Genomic DNA, 22,606 nt, shown 5'->3' on the forward strand with positions numbered 1-22,606 from the left:
ATTCAGAAGAAGAGCACAGGTTAGTCAGCCACAAACAGGTCATCAACCTTCAGGCAGAAAGAACAGCAAGCCTGCACCCTTGTGTCCGTTAAAATTTTGGCTAATGCACTCGACTAACCATGGCATTACGGTAGAAAGTGAACACACTGTAACACTGATTTTTTTTTTTTATCATCAAGTCTGAATGAATTTAAATTCCAGCCCAGAAGAGTGGCCTTGATCTAATTAATGCAGCAGATAAGATAATAAGCTTTAAAATTTAAGCCAGCAAATCTAAACTCATTCTTCCTCCATACCCTTCAAATGGGCTTCCTCGTCTCAGGTCTATCCTCTACTCTACTAGGGTGGAGGGTGACATTTAAAATAACCAGAAGATGCACTCATTGAAGTAAACATAAAAATGCAGAAAAGCATACAAAACTTTAAAGCTACAATCCTCCACATGGCAATCACTAACTACTATTGTTGTCAGTTAATTATTTAAAACACAAATGTGACCCTCACTCCCTTGTTCAAAAACCTTCAACCTCCCCACTCCCTACCAAAGGCTCAAGCCCAGATTCCATGGTATGACCTTGTTTCCCACTTGCCATGTACTCAGAGAAAGAAACTGGGCATTTTACCAACATGGCGGCTTCCTCCCCATGGCTGTGTGAGGGTCTCATTTCCCAGAAAACATCTAGGTAAGTAGCCATCAGGACCCAACTCCAAGTGGACACTCCCCAGGACATGGTCTGGATTCACCTAACAGGGCCTGTAGCCACCCCCACACCAGTACAGCAGCCTCCACTTGCCTGTGATGTGGCTGATCAGTTACAGTGTAGCCGGTTCTTTAAATCTCTTCCTCCTTTTTAAATCTGGTTCCCAATAAGGAACCAACTTACTGATAACTATAAAAATGACTTTCTGTCTTAGGCATAGAGAAGGAGACGTGCCAAAAGATGGAAGAAGACGTGTCTGCCGTGCTTTATAAGTTCCTGAACGTGGAGGGCCAGGTTGGGCTCAGGTTTCTTTCAGTATGAAGATAGCATACAGTGCTGTCTTCAAAGTTAGCAAACAGTAGGGGGAAGAGATGTAAACAAGGGTCCCAGCTGTCTGTATAAATTTTTGTTGAAGGAATTTCCTCGGGTGAGGAAGAATATAATTCAATAAATGTTTACCATGTACTGTGTCAAAGGTGACTCGAAAATGACCGTCTCCTAGTCTCTAACCTCAGTAAGTTTATAATATTACTTTCCTGTAATTGACACACTGCACTAGGTGCTGTGGAACAGGAAGGGGAATAGGAAATGTTGTGGGAGCATAAAGCATGCAGGAGAGACCTGAAGGGATGTGCAGATCTGTGTAGGAGGCAGCAAAGGAAAACACTTCAGATGGACGAAACGAAGGCAGGTGCAAGAATACCCAGGATTAACCCCGAGAAACCAGCAGAATGGTGAACACGGTCTTTGGGAAAGATGTCAGGGCAGAAGGCAGTGTTGGACAAAGTCAGGAACAATGCTTGGCCCATTATTTTATAGAAGAGAGACTGGGATCTGGGATGGGAAGGAGACCAGGGGGAATAAATTGCTCCAAGTCCTGACTTTCCATCTGCTTCCCTGGCTTAATGGCAGATCATGACTTTTAAAATTCTGTGCATAAAATGCCACAAATAAAATTATGTTGTTTAAGAAGATCTAAGTTTTTAATAATATTTAATGTAGTCAGGAACATGTTTCTAAACTTTTCATAAGTAAAGTTTAAGGCCATCCATCTAACTTGGTACCCAGGAGAGGGGCTTAGCTCTCGAATGATCTGAAGAGTCCATCAGTAAGAGGCTTCAGCCCTGCTTAGTCCAACTTCCTCATTAGCACTTTAAGAAAGATTTTACAGTGCACTGGTCAGTTTCAACTTAACACACTGTACCAGGAAAATTTACAGTAGCCTAGGGTCATTAAGATAATCTCTTCACACTTTGACATTGTGGCCAAACGATCATGGAACCAGACTGCTTAGAGTCAAATGTAGTTCTACCATTTACTAATGACAAGGTTCAGAACACACTTCACCAAAATCTGGTGCCTTCGCACCTGAGGACACAGCAGAAGCAGGAAGGTCTCTTGGCACCTCTCCTGCCCTCTCCCCTGAAGCAGGCCATAAAGGAATCCCTCAGACCTTCCCATGAAAATAGGTCATAAGACCTAATAACAGAGGGGTCCTCCCTACACCCAGAGAAAAACAAAGTCCTTATCCTGAAAGACACAGACACTAAGAGGAATTGAAACAAACAGAATTGACTAAGTTCCCCTAGTCTATTACCATTAGATCACACCCTTCTGTCCTCCAATTGTACTTCTGCACAACTCTCCATAAAAGTACAGTTTTCCCTGTTTGGGTCTTCATTTCTGGAGGCTCTAATGTCATGTAAAACTTATATTAAATATATTTGTATGCTTTTGTCTTATTGATCTGTCTTCTGTTAGAGATGTCTCAGCCATGAACCTTGTGATGAGTGAGGAAAGATACCACTTTCCTTTCCTACACTTGCCAAGAGACTTTAGTCAAGTTACTTAACTTTTTGCCTTCTTTGTTTCTCTGAAAAAAGGAGAAAAGAGTAACACCTTGCTATGAATGAGTATATGCAAGGCACTTAGAACAATGCCTGCACATGATAAGGCACCATATGTATTAGTTATTATTTCTGTAAGTTAAACAATGAACATAAAAATCATAAAAAGTCAGACATATGACATATTTATTTTATTTATTTTTTGTTTTACTTTAAGTTCTGGGATACTTGTGCAGAATGTGCAGGTTTGTTACATAGGTATATATCTGCCATGGTGGTTTACTGCACCTATCATCTTGTCACCTAGTTTTTAAGCCCAGCGCGCATTAGGTATTTGTGTTTATGCTCCCCCTCCCATTTTCCCCCACCCCCCTGATCTGTCTGGTGTGTGATTCTCCCCTTCCTGTGTCTATGTGTTCTTATTGTTCAACTCTAACTTAAGAGTAAGAACATGCGGTGTTTGGTTCTCTGTTCCTCTGTTACTTTGCTGAGAATGATGGCTTCCAGCTTCATCCATGTCCCTGCAAAGGACATTAACTCATTTTTTTTATGGCTGCATAATGTATGACATATTTATAGGCCATCTGATATAGTTTGAATATTTATCCCCTCTGAATCTCATGTTGACACTTAATCCCAATGGTGGAGGTGAGTGAGGCCTAATGGGAGGTGTTTGGGTCATAGGCGCGTATCCCGCATGAATAGCTTGGTGCCTTCCTTGTGGTAATGAGTGACTTCTTGGTCTCTTAGTTTCTGCAAGATATGTCTCTTAAAAACAGCTTGGCATCTTCCTACCCCTCTCTCTTCCTCCTTCTCTCTCGCCATGTGACCACTTGCTCCCCTTTGCCTTCTGCCATGATTGGAAGTTTCCTGAGTCCCTCAACAGAAGCAGACACTGGTGCCATGCTTCTTCTACAGCCTGAAGAAAAATGAACCAAATAAACCTCTTTTTCTTATAAATCATCCAGTCTCAGGTATTCCTTTACAGCAACGCAAATGAACTAACACACCACTACAAGATATGGCCATATTGACAGAAAATTATAAAGAAATTCAAGCAGTCTCACACACATCAGCGTCTCCTATACAACTTGCCACAAGTATCCCTATGTTCCTAGTACTTCAATAAGCACTTTTGTTAGTGTCCACTTTCTCGATAAAGAAGCAAAAGCATAGGTCAATAATCCTAAATCTATCCTTCCAGTGACCCAGTTCTTTAAGCTCTGTAAGGTGCCTCCTGCTTCATTAGGCTTTCAGGCATTTCTATGCTTATATACATTAGAAAGATGAAGATATGCTTCCATACCTGCTTCTGAGGATGAAAACGCATGATTTATGGTAGACATGGGAGCACTGGAACATTCAAAGTACTCCAGGTCTCCCTCTGGTCACCTTTCACCTCGCCCCCACCTGATTTCTGACCACATGACGTGGATGTCAGTTTCTCCTCATTGGTAGCGTGGACATCCCTATTAGAAATGTCTGAAATCTGGTAGATCACTGCCCCTTCATCCTGAGAAACACAACAGAGAAGATGTTACCCTTTAGGAGGGCAAGCAATGGGGAAAAGTGACATCTCATGAATGGAACCAAGTGGATACAACTCCATACAGATATCTGAGGGAGTTAGCCACAGATCTGGGTACAAAGCAAGGAGGAAGCTGGAATCTTTCAATTGTGACATGCTGTTTTGTAGAACTTAGGTTCTGTAACTTGAGTCTGAGGTTTTAAAAAATGAGCTTCTCTAGGCTAAGTTTATAAGCAAGCAGTTTAAGTGGTCTAAGACAGTGGTTTTCAATTTTTTTGCTCAGATACCTCCTAATTTTTTTAAATCTATGTACCCCATTGCATTTTCAAATGACATCTAAAAACTTTTCAGCATAAGTTTAAATAATTGCAAAGAATGTAATATCTGCCTTATTCTAAATATTGAATTGCTTAATGCTATCTAGTTACCTTTGTGATTTGATACCATATGATCCATTCTAAATTTACACAAACAAGTTCCTGAATAAGTCAGAAATTTACGTTGTTCATTTTCCTCTGTATTTCTATTCCACTTCCATCAAGAAATTATCCCAATGAAAAACATCTGCATGACTGAAAGTCTTTTAAAGGTCTCTATCCAATGCCTCTGTTACATTTTTTTCTTCGACTGTAAGTCTTGAGGTGTTAAATTTTTTTTTCTGCTGATGAGTTATTGTTACATTTACTAATGCACAACTTATTTTCAAAATATTGCAAGTTTTGATAAGTATTAGACACAAAAGTAAATTTTTATATCATCTACAAAATGTTTTATTGCACTAATTCTTAAAAACTTTTACAGTACAAAAATATGTGGGTTTGGGTTTTTCTTTAAAGAAAACAAAAGATAAATTTCTCATAGTTCTTGTTGCCTACATTAGCAAAATTTGAGGGAGAATCTTTTACACATCTGTAACAGATGAAAAATAACTCAGATTGCAAATTTCCCCCCACTGCACCCCTTTTTTTACATCTTACACCATATACCAAATTTCTGGTCCAAATTGTATAGAATAAGTTATGTTAAAATTGAATTCTATTAGCCAATATGAATGTATTTCTAAAATCATAAGCATACTGACATTAAGTTTTAAAAAGAACAAAAGGATCTCGTTGCAATCAGATGGGCTTGGGCTTTGGTTTATGTGTGTTTTGCAATTAGTTCATATGGTTATGGATGCATACTGTTTATTGCTAGAATGTAACAAAGGTCAATGTCAATTTTATTCCTGATTTCTATTTTTATAATTATAATTATTAAGAAACCTTATTTATATGAACAATAGATGAAACGGAAGGTAGTTCTGTAACAGAAGGCCTTTCAATTCTTTGAACCCCTTTCCAAGTCATGTGCCCAAAAATTCTATCATCAAAGATTATTTTTAGATCTATCAGCTGACAACTCAGGTCTTCTTATTTTGTCGAAACCAATGAATTGGGAAACCACCTGACTTAAGAAAAATATCTTTCAGTTATTAGAGTCAATTATCTTCTTAGAACCTATACCAATATTTCAGATCTTCCCTTTGGTGCCCTGGAGACTTTCACACCCTGTGGTGATGCATCTTTGTAGCTTTTAGTGAGAATTTTACAAAAAAAAAATGGAGAGAAAGAGAGAGAGAGAGTCATTGTGAAAGGGTTTCCTTTTCTTCAGGCGCCTTTTCTTCAGGGACAGTGAGGATCTGGAAATTGGTTTCTCAGGCACTCATTGGAAAGTCCTATGATCCACTCCCGCTGGGGGACCCCTGGTCTAAGAGACATTCTGGGGATGAGCACAGACTCACCTGAGAACATGCACCCAGGCAAGAGACTGAGTTTCATGCTTCTTCACCTTAAAGCCACTTCTGGCAAGAGAAGAAACATAAAAAAGCTAATTTGGAACCACACTGACAACTGTCAAGGTATGAAATGGGACAGAGAGCAATGTGTGCAGATAGAAGCCAAAGCGTACAGCACCACACACACCGTACATCTACCTGTGAGAGAGGCAGGGACACCTTTTATGCCTCTGAGTTTTCTCTGGAGAGAAGGGGTAAGCAAAGACCTAGAGCGGGGCTCATTCTCTGAAAAGACCCCCTTGCTTGCTTCTGTGAGTTTTCAAACACTAGCACTCTGATGTCTATGGTTTTTAATTACACACCACCAAAAGCTTTTCAGATAGTAGAGCCTTAGCAGCTGGAGACATTCAGTTCCTCTGAGCCTCCCTTGCTTGGCTTTGACACTCATTAGAAAAATCATCACGCTGGACTGGTTTCTTTAAAAATTCTTTATTTCACCAAAAGCCACAGAAGTCTCATAAAACAGTTCCAGTTAGACTTGTGTGTTCACAGACAAGAACTGTGGTCAACAAAAAGTGTAAAAATAAAAATATGTGAGTAAACGGTTACCATTCCTATTAAGTAGTAAGATGGAAGATGAATGCCACGTATTGCACAAAGCCTGAAGCTGGGGAAAGCTTGAACCACCTGTTATTTGTAGACTAGCACAAAATTTGTGGTTACAGGACAATTGAGATTCTGTTCTGTTTTAATAAACTTAGAATTTTCAGTAAAAACACCACTGTGACCAAAAAAGGAAAAAAAAATTTGCAACTTCTTTCTTTTGCAAGAAAAAATAAAAAGACAACCACATAAGTTACCAGAATGTGCATAATCATTACTTCATGATCTTCTTTCCCTAGTTTTCCTACTGAGTGCCACCCTCTGCCACCAAACTCAAGTTGAGCTGACTCAGTAAAATTAACTGTTCCAAGCTAGTAGCTTTATCCTACCAAAAGTCAATGATTTCCAATATTAAATAGCAGAACAGTCCCTCAAACCACTGCTTGAGGCCAAGCCAGCTCTTGGTATTGTCAAAGCACCACGTGACACTTGCCAGGCTAGGGAGTGCAAGTTCTCACACCTAAGGTGTAAAGGCCAAGCCCCACTCCCTGAGGTGCGGACACCTGCAAAGCTTAGCTGACTCATGAAGTGGCCAGTGAAATACAAAAAATCATCAAAAGATCAAACTCAGAAGCAAACCATGCTATAGAGAGATGGCTCAGGGAGGATGGGAGAGAAAACTGCCAGTGGTCCCAGGGACAAACAGAAACAGCAGGAGTACTTACAACAGAAAACAGAGAAATTTCACTTGTTTAGTAATCCCGATGCACCAACAAAATTAAGAGACAGGAAAGACACAGAGGGAGAAAAAAATCATGTAAAGACTGGAATATTCAACTCTAGTCTTGCAGATGTAAAAGCTGCACAATTCTTTCTATGAGGGGAGATACTAATTTAAAATGTCATATTCATGAATGTTATCACTAGTGAGTGAATGATTAACAGACCTCAACTATAAGAGAGACTGGTAGAAACACTCAGACATGCCACAAATTCAAATTTGTAGATGAAAAGTAAACTTCCAAGACGTCTAGCACTGCTTTCTTGTATAAAGAACAAGAAAACAAGATTTTTGGTTGCATAAGGACCTTTAAAAAAACCTATTAAGTATATTAGATCAAGAAGTTCATTTGACAAAAACAGAATAGGGGAAAAAGGCTACCTACCAGGTGAGGGTGGTAGGACTCGAAAGATGGTATTTCTTGCTACTGATTATAAAGTGTAGAATGAATTATCCTCTCTTTGGCCCAGATTTCATCTTATTTGACATGAATGCACTGCTTGCATGCAACTGAAAGGCTCACAAACGACTCCTTATCAACTTCAGTAGGCTGAAACATCGCACATTTAGAGGAGGAAGTAACTAGGCAGTGACGTGCCCAGTACATACCCCAACTACTGTCTAGAGAGAACTAAATAACCTTAAAAGCCACAAAAGAGGGCACCAAGTCAATAATATTTTTCAACAACCATTTAACTGCTGGTATATAATCAAAGAACAGATCCAGAGTTACTAATGACATTTCACTCCCCTTAGACGTTCTGGGGCTGCTGAAGAACTGACTCCTACATCGTTCTATTTTCTTGGTACTTTAGTCCATCCTTCTGCTCTTTAAACCTCTGGGTGTCTTCCTTTCTGCTGTAACTCACCATGGCATCTGGAGTTTTTCTTTAAGTCATAGCAACGCTGAGAAGCATTTCCCCAACTGATCTATAGTGACAACTACAAACACAGTGCTTCTTGCACTCCTTTTCCATACTTCATGCTGCAACTCCTTGGTCCTTCTTTATATCTACATTTTACTGAAACGTTTTAGCAAAATGTCACAGGGCCGCAAAAGGAAGTACAGTCATGTGCCACGTAATAAACTTTCGGTCATGTGGTGGTCCCGTAGGGTTATAATGGAGCAGAAAAACTATTGCCTAGTGATGTCCTGACAATCCTGACCCTGTGTAAGCCTAGGCAATTTGTGTGTCTGTGCCTTAGTTTTTAACAAAAAAGTTTAAAAAGTAAGTAAATAAGTAATTTTAAACAAAGAAAACTTATGAACTAGGGATATAAAGAAATAAAATATTGTGTATAGCTGTTCCATGTGTTTGTTTTTTAAGCTAATCACTATTATAAAAGAGTCAAAGCTTCTTTAAAAGTTCAAAAGTTGATAAAGTAAAAGAGTAAATTAAATTTAATTTACTACAGAAGGAAGAGTTTTTAAAAATAAATTTAGTGTACCTGAAGGATACAGTGTTTATACAAGCTACAGTAGTGTACAGGAATGTCTTAGGCCTTCACATTCACTCACCACTCACTCATTGACTCACTCAGAGCAACTTCCAGTCCTGCAAGTTCCATTCATGGTAAGCGCCCTCTACAGATGTATTATTTTTTATCTTTTATACCATATTTTTACTGTACCTTTTCTATGCTTAGATATGTTTAGATACACAAATGCTTACGACTGTGTTACAATTGCCCACAGTAGTTTGTTTTCTTGTTTTTTTGTTTGTTTGTTTGTTTTGTTTTGTTTGTTTTTAGACAGGGTTTTGTTCTGCCAGCCAGGCTGGAGTACAATGGCAAAATCATGGGTCACTGCAGACTCAACCTCTTAGGCTCAAGCAATCCTCCTGCCTCAGCCTCCTGAGTAGCTGGGACTACAGGCATGCACCACCACTCCCAGCTATTTTTTTTTTTTAAACTTAAGAGACAGGAGGTGTGTTTTGGCAGCGGGGGGCATCTCACTATGTTGACCAGGCTGGTCTCAAACTCCTGGCCTCAAGGGATCCTCCCACCTTAGCCTCCCAAAATGTTGGTATTATAAGTGTGAGGCATCACACCTAACACCTATAGTATTCAATACAATAATGTGATGTACAGGTTTGTAGCCCAGGAGCAATAGGTTGTACCATTTAGCCTAGGTGTGTAATAGTCTACACCACCTAAGTTTGTGTAAGTTGACTTTATGATGTTCACACAAAAAAATCACCGAAGGATGCATTTCTCAGAACTACCCTGTGGCTAAGCGATGTATGACTATATTATAATGTACTCAACTAAAGTTTTGTGATAAACTAATCCTGTAGCAAAGTTAAACTGAAACTTGATATAGAATGTGACCTTAAGTGATTACGCTGAAAACTCCAAGGACCTTGCAAAAGTCAGATGATTTCCCAGGAGAGATGAGAGATGGGGGGACTGATTAAACCAACTAATTTACTCAGTTTTAACTGATCATTTAAAATATTCTTGATTCTAATTGGAAATTTACCTCCTTGCTGATGAGTTAGAAACTACACATGGAAACAAGAATGCTCACCAAATTTTAGTGGTAGGTTTGTTTCCAACAAAAGATCACAGTTTTCTGTTTATGTAAAAAGACTTTCTACAAGACCCTTTTGAACCATTTTCTACACGTTATTGATACTACATAGGTAATTTATAGGACTGGAATTTCTGTTTTTTCCATAAAGAATTTGAAGACGGTGGCCAGCACTGACATTTGAATTCTGTCTATAATGTGACTCCTGACAGCCTGGCCAGGTTTTCTGAAAACCGTCAAATCTCTACCTGCCTATCTTATGCCATTCTTTATTTTTTTAAAACATAAAAATGTCTCCAGGCCCAGGGAAAGGAGCTTACCTGATTAAGCTGAGGATTCAGAAATAAGACAACAATCTGAAAAGGAAACATCTGGTATTTCTTTTCTTTTTTTTTTTTTTAATACTCTAAGTTTTAGGGTGCAGCACACCAACATGGCACATGGTATTTCTGATTCTACACGAGTTAGGCCAAATAGGGAAGACTATAGGATGTTATAAGCTTTGTATCAACCTTGGTGGACCTCAAAGCTAAATTCAGTTTACCAAAGCCAAAAGTAGCCATCTGACAAACTCACAGAGAAGACACAGAGCGTGACACCCAGCACCCACTGTCACTCATTATTCAATGTGACTTTGCCTTCTTAGGTGATTCTAATATTTCTTTAACATGATTTCCAGTGGGAGAACAAAAGTCACTGCTTGTTAAGGTCACAGTTGGTTTAAAGGGATCCATGGATTCATCAAAGTTATTTGGGTCAAAGTAGTAGAAGCCCTCAGAAGAGAGGGTTGGGGAGTTCTGCAGAACGGAGTGGCTCCCAAAGGGGTTGAAGCTGGGCTTATCCCACTGACTAGGATCTAGCTTGGAAGACACTTGGGAGAGAGGCCCATCTTATGCCACTGTGTCTGTAGGCTTTTCGACACCTGCTTACTTACTGATACCATCTTTTTGTATCTTGTGAGTCAGTTTGCTACCCGGTTTCTTGCCAAGTTTCCTTGGAAGGGCTTTCATAGTGCCGGGAGTTTCTTTAAGGTCAGGAGGAGACTTCTGGAACCCAGCACTTCCTAGCAAAGAAGGACTTGTGTTCTCATCCAGCTCTTCGGGACTGAAGTGGTAGGATGACTTGGGGAGAGGTGTGCCTTCCACAGCAGTGCCGGCATCTGAGAACTCTCCTTCAATTGCTTTCTTCCTCAGAGGGACAGGCTTGGGCTTTCTCAGCTTGCTTCTTCTGCTGGGCACAGGCTCTAGACAGGAGTTTCCAACTTTCAGATCAGCTTCTGTGGAAGCCTCTAGGGTGAATCCCATGTCACCTTCTGTCATTGCCTTGTCCTGGAGGGCGTCTGGAGGGCTAGAAGGCAGGCTGTGCCTGAGACTGCAGTTACACAGCCATGAGCTGGTTTTGTTCTGACGGCTGCCAGGATACCCGTGGAATCCTTCGCTTCTATTGAAAATGGCCTCACGATGGAAATGTTGCTAAAATCATATTCAGGTTCTTTGAAATCCTTGACTGAGAAAGAGTCAATGGCCTTCTGTGGTGCCTCATTTTCTGACAGTTTAGAACAAGTCTCAGATGAACATTTTTCAACCACTTCTGCTACCAGCTTTCCTCATCAGTTTCCTGTGATTCTAAAATGAAACACAAAACCGTCCATTAAAGAATTGTCTTTCTGGCATTGGTAAATATTCTCTCCTACCTGAATTCACATAAGCAAACAGCAAGTTCTTCCCTCTTTGCTTTTATTAAGCATCTCTAAAGTTCAGCAAGGACGGCAGCACAGCCTGAAAGAGAACAGCTGGCACAACACCCTAAAATGAATTCTCGATCCCAAATTGTGTATGTGCATTATCCAAGTGATATGAATAACAAGTACACCAAAAGAGCTATTTAGAAAAAGGATAGAGCAAGAGTCTATATGCTGCAATGCATATTATGTGATGTTAACATTCTATAGGTTAAAACTGGTCTGAACGAATTTTTAGAAACCAACAGCTTCAGTGCAGGGAGGCATATTGGCACTGAGACAGTTCCTAGGCACAGCCCAACAGCTTCAGGGTCAGAACTTTATGGAGTGAACAGATTTGAATCTTTGGATGTTAAAACCACAAGTATTCACAGAACAGAATTTATATAGACTGTTTCAAAAATAAATTAAAAAATAAATTAAGAAACCTACTGTGACCAACTCAAAATCATCTCTCTGTAGACCTGAAAACTAAAAGAACCAAGAAAGCTAATTTGAAAAACCAGATATGGAAATGGTTTTAAAACAAATAGCCCTTATTTTACTAAGACACAAATTATAAAACAATGAAGTTATTTTTTCTTTAGAACCACTGTCTCTAAGCCAGGCCAGGAATTCTGTAAATCACTTGTGAAAAATAAAAATCATTTTTGACTGGGGTCATACTGGGATAAGAGCTGCAAATATTAGGAAGCCGTAAATGAGGTAATTTTGTTAAACTAAAGTGATTTCCTGACGTAGATACCTGAAACAAGGGTGGTAGAGAAAACTCAGTAAATAGGTGTACATAATATCTCATTATTTTAAAGGAAAATAAGAGATAACCCTCCAAATCCTACTTCATAATCCTAATCCAGGATCAGAGTCCAGTACCAGAAATATCACTAGAATAGCTTTTTGTTGCTGTTATTGTTGTTGTTGTTGTTGCTTTTTTTTTTTTTTTCTTGAGACAGTGCCTCTGTTACCCAGGCTAGAGTGCAGTGGCGTGATAATGGCTTACTGCAGCCTTGACCTCTCAGGCTCAAGTGATACTACCACCTCAGTCTCCTAAGAACTGGAACCACAGGCACGAGCCACCATGCTTGGCTATTTTTTATTTTTTATTTTTATTTTTAATGTAGAGATGGGATTTTGCCATGATGCCCCAGCTGATCTTGCTGGCTTAAGCAGTCTGCCTGCCTCCGCCTCCCAAAGTGCTAGGATTACAGGTATGAACCACTGTGCCCAGCCTGTTTTTATTTTATTTTATTTTATTTTTTTTGAGATGGAGTCTCGCTCTGTCGCCCAGGCTGGAGTGCAGTGGCGTGATCTTGGCTCACTGCAACCTCTGCCTCCCGGGCTCAAGCAATTCTCCTGCCTCAGCCTCCTGAGTAGCTGGGATTACAAGTGCCTGTCACCACGCCCAGCTAATTTTTGTATTTTTAGTAGAGATGGGGTTTCACCATGTTGGTCAGGCTGGTCTCGAACCCCTGACCTCGTGATCCACCCACCTCCACTTCCTAAAGTGCTGGGATTACAGGCATGAGCCCCCACGCCCGGCCTGTTTTTATTTTTTTAAGGGGTCTCTCACTTTTGCTCAGGCTGGAGTGCAGTGGTGTGATCATAGCTCACTGCAGCCTCAAACTCCTGGGTTCAAGCAATCTTCTCACCTCATTTGTCTGAGTAACTGGGATTTGGAAGTTTTTTAAAGCACTCACACACCTTTCTCATGAATATTTTATGATTATTATTGGGTAGTGGTTTATAAATTATACTCCACAGAGTTGCTTCGGATATTCTGCAAATGTCCAGTTTAAATTTTTAAAATATATGTTTAAATATTATTAATACTATAATGTGTTAAAACTTCTCAATGCTTTATAACTAGAATTTGGTTTAAAATATTTCAGGAGGATTTTTAAAAATAGAGATAGTAAGTATGGCAAAATCTTGGTAACTGTTGTCCAGGGATAGGTATACGAGAGTTTTCATTGTACTATGTTCTCTGTCCTACAGTCATGAAATTTTGGTAATTAAAAAAATTTAAAAACTCAACTGCACTACACACAAAATTTTAACAAGAACAATTTAAAGTGTACTAACAATTTCACTTACGTGTGCAGATTCCATTATCCCTCTCCATGTATTTGAACTGTCATAAATGTGTTATTGTTTCTTTGTGCTGATGAGGGGGAGGTAGACAACTAAAAATAAACCATCAACACCCTAGGGCTATAAATATCCATGTGTGTCCATGCGCAAGGGCTCAGTTAAAAGGCAGGCCAGTTGTGCAACACTGAATCCTGATTATATCAAGGTTTAGATAGTTATCACTCCTTTTAAGTTTTGATGTTTATTGTCAGCTTTTTAGATTCAACACAGGTGGTATAAAAATATATACATATATATAGATCTACATAGATCTCTCTATATACAGAGAGATCTCTATATAAGTAAAGATCACTCTTGATCTCTATCTCTTTCTCTTAACATCTTTGAAGACATAATTGCTTAAGTCAAGATGAGGGGATTAGGATGAGCCATAATCCAACATCCTTGCATAAGGATGGTGTCCTTATATAAAGGAAACATTTTGACACAGAGACAGATATGCAGAAAGAAAAATGATGCAAAGGAACACAGGGAGAATATGGCCCTCTATAAGCCAAGAAGAGAGCCTTGGAACAGATTGTTTCCTCACAGCCTCTGAAGGAACCAACACAGTCAAAACCTCAAGTCTGGACATCTAGTCTTCATGACTGCAAGACTATATATTTCTGTTGTTTAAGCCACTCAGTTTGTAGTGCTTTGTTACAGCAGTTCTAGAAAGCTAAAACAGATGGTAACAACCCAGCTTCTGAGGCTGTAACCAGTCAATGAAATAGCAATTATAGCATTGAAGCAAAGAGAGGTAAGGAATTTTCAAATGATAACAGGGTAGAATTTTCCATGACGACAACAACAACAACAAAACCAAAATGGAATCAAAGTTTCTTTGCCTAAAACATTTTCCCACTGATTTTGCCTAATAACTTTAATGAATAAACAGTTCTTCTGAAAATTTAATATTTCAGTGTTTCATTTTCCTTAACATAATTTATTAAATGAGTAAGTAGATCCCTAAAAAAACAAAAACTGTGTTTTGGTTTATATATGTTGGTTTTCTTTTATGGTTTGCTATATGCTCATTGAAAAAAAAAATTCAGATGGTGAAAAGCCAGACCCACATGAACTAATTTTGCCCTAGGAAGATAGTGGCTCAAATAATAATAACTAATAAGAGGCTCATTTTGTGAATCAGTCAAACCATCAGTTTCACAGAACTCCATGATAGTACTGTAGGGTCATGAAGGTGTCATATCAATAGTTCTGTCTGTATTACTCAGGGTTGTCCAGAAAAAAAATATAAAGGAATAGCTGCTCTGGGCAACTCATACTTGGGGTATTAGTGCATCAATAATTAATTCATGAGATACTTATTAAGCATCTATTAAATACTTGCTAAACTTTGGGCAATTGGCTCTTTTTATCTAGATAGTTAACAAAGAGAATTTTGCCACCAGAGAATGGCTTAGTATTCAAGGAGTCTTATAATCATCCTGTGATGAGGGCGCTTTCAAATAGAGAGTAGCAATGTGCACACTCTACCTGATTATGCCTTCTCCCCTTTGCGTGCTGTCAACAGAATCATATTCATTAATTATGAAAAGTGAATGCTTAGGAAGGCTACAAAAATTTTCCATGGTTGCTAACCTTGCTTACTTATTTCTCATCACTGAGTATGAACAGACAACTCAGATTAACAAATTCTAAAGAACTTTAAATATGGCAAAGAAAAACCCCACCACAATCAACAAAAAAACCAGAGAAATAAAGAGGTGATATGGAAAACAAGAACATATAAAATATAATTAATACAAACAAAGAGAATTGAAAGCATACCACATCCATAACTCAATAAAACAAGTTTGCAATGAAAAATTAACATTCAAGAGGCTAGGAGTCTAACAATGAATTTTGAATATTTAAGAGCGAAACAAACAGTAGCAGCAAAGTGCTAGTAGAGGAGCTACACCTGATTACTAATGTAATGAACTAAATGCCCAGATAATGAGATAATTATGGAACAGAACACAAAGAAAATGTGAGAGGACATTTAAGGCTCATAGACGTAAGATGCAAAAATCTCATTGGTTTTTCATTTATTCGTTGTATATTCTTGATGACCCTTCTAGATGCCAGACATGATTCTAATGGATCCGAAAAGACAATGACCTTTACTCTCAGAAAGCTTATATTGTAATATGAGTAGCCAGACAATTAACAATAGATACACTAAATAGTAAACTTCACAGAATGTTAGAGAATAGAAAAGAAGTAGAACAGATGAAAGCGGTTTGCATGTGATAGGGTAGAAGGCAGTTTGCATTTTAAATAGGGTGGTGTGATAGCTTTCATTTAAAAGGTGACAAGGGCAATATTTGAGTAAAATTTATGGTATTGGGAGACTTGAGAGATGTAGCCATGTGACTATATAAGGATAAATACTTTTTTCCAATTTGATTGAAAGAATATAATCAAAATAATAAAATTTCTTTGAGCTGGGATATAAATCTTCTATTTAAAAAAAGTCAATCTCATATCAAATAGGATCCAATGGGGGGAAAACAAAGCCAATACCCAATTACATATTGATGATACAGAAAAAAAATGAACAAAAAATTTCCAATAACCATGAAAGAAAAATATCAGTTCGCTTATAAAGCAATATGAATCAGGTTGGCATCACAGTTCTCTAGCATTGATTTCTAGGAGATATATGTACAATAAAATCAGTGAGAATGCAAAAAACCATGTGTGCAATCAGACTCTTCTAAGAATCAGATATAGTAGCACAAATTAAATATATATATATACAATTTGAGACAGAGTCTTGCTCTGCTGCCCAGGATGGACTGCAGTGGCTCAACCAAAGCTGACTGCAGGCTTAATCTCCTGGGCTCAAAGTATCCTCCTGTCTCAGCATCTCAGCCTATAGCTGAGACTATAGGCCAAACACACACGACCATGCCTGGCTAATTTATTTTTTGTAGAGACGGGGTCTTGCTCTGTTGCTCAGGTTGGCTGTGAACTCCTGGCATCAAGCAATCCTCCCATATCAGCCTCTGCAAGTGCTGGAATTACAGGCATGAACCATCGCTCTCAACCTTAAGATAATTTTAACACACGTGACGGAAGTGAGAAGCTTAAAAACCACAAGTATATCCAAAAAAAGTATGTATATATTTATTAATGAAAAACTGACAGGAACTAAGGAATAAACTCATAAAATTTAGGGAATTGTGACAATTAAAGGAATTATTAAAACTTAGGTGTAATTCTTCAAACTCTCCGGGTTACCAGCTCAGCTTTATCACTTACTAGCTGTATAAACACTATATCCTTTTGTGCGTCAGTTTTCTTATTTACAGATGAGAATAATAATAGTCCATGAGAATTGTTGTGTGCATTAAGTTAGATAATATATGCAAGGCGTTTAGGATAGTGTCTGTTGAACTATATATGCTATGTGTGTGAGTGCTATCTCTCCTATCTCCTTCATTCTTTTGTTCCATCCTTTTCTTCCTTCTTATGCTTCTCTACCTGTCTTTCATATCTCTTTTTCTTTCCTTCTCCTTCTCCTTTTTCTTGGCTCACACAAAGAGTGAGAAAAAAGGTTGGTCTGAGCATGTTCAATTTCTCTTCTCAAAATCACCGCTTAAAATATTGCTGCCTCATGCCTTGCAGAGGAATAAGGAAGGGAAACACAATAAGGCCAAAAATGATTACTCAACAATATTCCTTTAGAGGAAGTTCAGTGGAAAATCCATACTGAACACAGTAAGAGCTGAATAAATGTCCTTGGCAAATTAACATCTCAGTAAATGCCTAGATAAAAGTTGATGTAATTCAACGTTTTATATGAGGGTATATGTGTGTATATGTGTGCATGAGCATTTGTGTGTATAATTATGTACATGGTCTACCTAATAAAATTAACCAAATATTGAAACTAATAATTGATTTAGTAAATTGACCAAATGCAAGGGTAGTAACATCTATCAAATTAAGCAAAATTTATATTATTTCACTTCTCTTTCTTTACTTTAGAAATACCCGCAAACGGTAATACAAGCTCTCTTATTAAAATGTGAATAAAATATGCAGATAGATAGAGAGTACGGAAAATAGTAGAGATAGATAGACAGATAGATAGATACCAGATTTACTGCTGATAATACTTTTATCCTGCCTGTTCAGTATGTATGTTTTCTGTAAAGTTTTTTTAATCCAATGGAGAAGTTATTTATATTAAATAAAGGAAGAAAATTTTCTGCCATACTTCCTCTATTATGCATCAACTTTTACATATTTGACAGAGAATTGAAATAAAAGATCATATTTCATTTTCTTATTTGAGACATTGCCTTCTGGGCAATATATTTACATTATATCTCTGAATGCCAATAAGTACAGAACACTCTAGTATTAAGGAAAATTAAAAAATAAACTTTGTAGGGGTTTATTTTTATGTTATCCATTGGAATTGAACTAAGATATCAGCCTAAAAAGAACCATGATAATTTTATGGTGTGACCTGAAAGATTGCGTGTGGGAAGGAAGAAAGATTTTCTTAAAAATTATACATGTAGAGGAATAAATTATATATAATAAAAGTATTATTTGTATTTTTTTTGTAAACCAACTTCTATTGAGAGTCATCACATATGTATTGAAATTTTCTACATATTTATTGAAATAAAAATTTCTCTCTTAAGTTAAATTTCTACAAACTAAAAATGTGGTAGGCATGGTAATACAATTTAGGATTATGCTTTGCCAACCTACATTACTTGTAATTATTTTTTCTTGAGACGGAGTCTCTGTCGCCCAGGGTGGAGTGCAGTGGTGTGATCTCAGCTCACTGCAACCTCTGCCTACCGAGTTCATGCCAATCTCCTGCCTCAGCCTCCGAAGTAGCTGGGACCACAGGCGCCTGCCACCATGCCCAGCTAATATTTTTGTATTTTTAGTAAAGACGGGGTTTCACTGTGTTAGTCAGGATGATCTCGATCTCCTGACCTCATGATCCACCCACCTCGGCCTCCCACACTGCTGGGATTACAGGCATAAGCCACCATGCCTGGCCGCTAATTATTCTTCATTCCTTCAGCTCTGAGATGCCCTCAGATAGTATGTTTTTATTAATAGCCTATCCTATCTTTAAAACCATATTTCTGTTTCATGTGCTCCATTATTACAGTATTTACTTCAAGAGAAACAATTATGGAGATGTTCACAGTTTCCTTGAGTTTTTTCTTTTTTTGCTTTAAAATGGTTTCATTTTAATTGAGATGTATTTAAGTTTACTAAGTTTTCTTATCATACTCCTGAATCCATTCAGAAATTCATATTTAACTCTTTTACTCCTCCAGTGCAGCTTTCATTTTTATAATTTTTAAATTTTCCTTTCTTGAGTGCTGCCAGTTTTTTATTCTATTTTTTAAAACAATATTTCTTGTGTATCTGAGCTCTTCTTTTCAAAAGCTCTATCTTCTTCAAGACTGTTAAGCTCATGGAAAAGTGCCTGTGTTAAAATTTTCTTCTATTTCATTATATAATTTTTATGATTTTCATTTTCATCTACAAGTATGTTTGCATTTCTTTTCCTGTTTCCTTTCCCCTTTTTTTTGGTGGTATCAGCACATATGCACCATTCTGATTTCTTTATAATTTTTACCTGTTTCACTGGAAGGACTTATATATAGTTGCAGTATTTACTAAATAATTGTCAACAGACATGAAATGTGAGAAAGCTGGAGAGGCATCCAGTTCATTTTATAAACCTGGTTTCAGAATATTTTCTCATTCAATTTATTCAACAGATACGTACTTATTGAACAATGTATTAGTTTGCTAGTGCTACTGCAACAAAGTACCACACACTGAGTGGTTTAAATTATAGAAATTATTGTGTCATGGTTTTAGAGAATAGAAATCCAAAATCAAGGAGACAGCAGGATTGGTTCCTGGTGAAAGCTGTGAGGGAAGAATCCATCTCAAGTCCTCTCTTCTCAACTTGTAGGTAGCTATCTTCTCCTTATATCACTTGTTCCTATCCACATCTCTTTGTTCACATTCTCCTTTTTTATAAGGACATTAGACATAATATATTAAGCCTGATCTAATAACGTCATTTTAACTTGATTACCACTCTAAAGACCCTATCTCTAAACAACATCACATTCTATGGGCCTGGGGTCTAATACTTCAACCTATGCATTTTTGGGGAGTACACAATCCAACTCATAACAAGCAATGACTTGTTTCAGACTCTCTTTAAGATTCTTGATCTCCAACAAAGAGCAACAACCATTAAAAAAAAGAAATACAACAACCCTACTTTCCTGGAACCTACTCCAACTTGGGGGAAAGGACAATATAAGGATGGGAGGTGCTATTTTGTATTGTTGTCATGGAAAATTCTTTCTGATAAAGTACCACTGAGTATGTTATTTGACCATACCATGAGAAATAGCTACAGATATTTAAGGTGGAATTCCACTGTAGGAAGAAGAATAGACAGAGAGGTTCTGAGAAGATAATTATTCTGAGAAGAGAATCATTATAAAGAATATCAGGCCAGGCGCACTGGCTCACGCCTGTAATCCCAGCACTTTGGGAGGCCGAGGAGAGCAGATCACGAGGTCAGGAGATTGAGACCTTCCTGGCTAACATGGTGAAACCCCGTCTCTACTAAAAATACAAACAATTAGCTGGGTGTGGTGGCAGGCACCTGAAGTCCCAGCTACTGAGGCAGGAGAATGGCATGAACTCAAGAGGCGGAGCTTGCAGTGAGCCTAGATTACGCCACTGCACTCCAGCCTGGCCAACAGAGTGAGACTCCATCTCAAAAAAAAAAAAAAAAAAGAATATAAAAGGCTTCTCTTTTGCAAATCTGGAACGAGTAAGATGATATTGAGACGAGAGAATTTCTTACTGGTTAATGGGAGCCAGATCTGGCAGGACCATTTTGGCCGTGGCAAGTTATTTAACTTTCATTCCGAGTGAATTGGAAAACCATTGCAAAGTTTAGGTTAAGAAAGAAGAGAAATGATGTGACTTACATGTAAAAGTATTTCTTTCACTCTGGGACAGTCAAAACACTAACCAGAATAAAGATGAAAGACAGGACATCAACTAGAAGGTTTCTGCAGTAGTCCAGTTGAGATATGATGGTTGCCTGGATTCATAGAAGTAGTGGTCCAGTTTTTGAGTATCAATCAAACTATAGATCTATTTATAAGGTAGAGCCATTGGTATTTTTTTCTCACATTGATTTGCAGAAATAAGTGAAAGATGACTCAAAGAGATTAGACTAAAATAGTCAATCAGATGGTTATTATTGAGGTATAACAAACTGGAAACAAGGGCTGGTTTGGGTGAGGAAATCATGTGTCTAGCGTTTGGAAATGTTAAATTTGGGATGCCTATTTTAGCTACACAGGAGGGCTTGCAGATTGACATCTTGGTTTAATGAGTCTAGATTTTAAGAGAGAAAATTATGTGTACTAAATGACTTAATTAAATCAATTCAGAGAAGAAAAGATTCAACATGAATCATTAGTTTTAAATTAGTGTATATTTTGTTTAGAGCTTACCCAAATAGATTGCCGAACTTCACCCCTAAAGTTTCTTAAATATGCAAAAGTTTGAGAAGCACTGGTCTAGACCATTTCTGCCAAACATTCTGTAACACAATAATCTTTTGAGTGTTTTGTTAAAGTTTAATAGTTTTGTATATCTAATATTTTTGTGATGTATTTTTCTATCTAGCATCTTTCATTGTAAGTACTTCAAAAATATTCTCTCATCTTCCTATCGTAGCATTTTGTTTCCATGTGCAGTTCAAGAAATATTAGAAATATTTAGAAAAACTTTTATGCCAATGTAAATAATGTATTACATTCATTTAAATAATTCTATAAAGTAACCATATATCATGGTAACTGGTGCTTTTTATTTACTGATTGTGCACCAAATAGTAGCTATATCATTTTACAATTTTCATATTATCAGAGATCATCCTTAATAGAAAACATGAATTATATGATTTTTAAATTATCTTGCACTTTGTTATGTTACAAAAACTTCATATATTATTAAAACTCAAACATACTTCCAATTATAAAAAATAGTGCTTGATAGTTATATTAGTCCATTTTCATGCTGCTAATAAAGACATTCCCGAGACTGGGAATTTACAAAAGAAAGAGGTATATTGGACTTACAGTTCTACATGGCTGGGGAGTCCTCATAATCATGGCAGAAGGCAAAGATGAGCAAGTCACATCTTATATGGATGGCAGCAGGCAAAGAGAGAGCTTGTGCAGAGAAATTTCCATTTTTAAAACCATCAGATTTTGTGAGACCCATTCACTATTATGAGAACAGCATGGAAAAGACCTGCTCCCATGATTCAATCAACTCTCACTCTCTCACCAATCAACTCTCACTGAGTCCCTCCAATAACACATGGGAATTATGGGAGTTACGAGATGAGATTTGGGTAGGCACACAGAGTCAAACCACATAATTCTGTCCCTAGCCCCTCCACAATCTCATATCTTCACATTTCAAAACCAATCATGCCTTCCCAACAGTCCCCTAAAGTCTCAACTCATTTGAACATTAACTCAAAAGTCCACAGGCCAACATCTCATCTAAGACAAGGCAAGTCCCTTCTGCCTATGAGCCTGTAAAATCAAAAGCAAGTTAGTTACCTCCTAGATACAATGCAGGTACAAACATTGCGTAAATACAGCCATTCCAAATTGGAGAAATTGGTCAAAACAAAGGGGCTACAGACCCCACGCAAGTCTGAAATCCAGCAGGGCAGTCAAATCTTAAAACTCCAAAATGATCTCCTTTGACTCCATGTCTCACATCCAGGTCATGCCGATGCGAGAGGGAAGTTCCCATAGTCTTGGGCAGCTCTGCCCCTGTGGCTTTGCAGGGTACAGCTCCCCTCCCAGCTGCCTTCATTGGCTGGTGTTGAGTGTCTATGGCTTTTCCA

At 37.9% G+C, this 22,606-nt stretch overlaps 1 pseudogene; it reads right to left on the reverse strand.

Moving 5' to 3' along the window:
* Positions 1-3,801: 3,801 nt before the first annotated feature.
* On the reverse strand, positions 3,802-11,463 carry LOC101126568 (transforming acidic coiled-coil-containing protein 1-like; annotated as a pseudogene).
* Between the last annotated feature and the right edge of the window lie 11,143 nt (positions 11,464-22,606).

This window comes from Gorilla gorilla, chromosome 8 (assembly GCF_029281585.2).
Source record: "Gorilla gorilla gorilla isolate KB3781 chromosome 8, NHGRI_mGorGor1-v2.1_pri, whole genome shotgun sequence".
Lineage (NCBI taxonomy): Eukaryota > Metazoa > Chordata > Mammalia > Primates > Hominidae > Gorilla > Gorilla gorilla.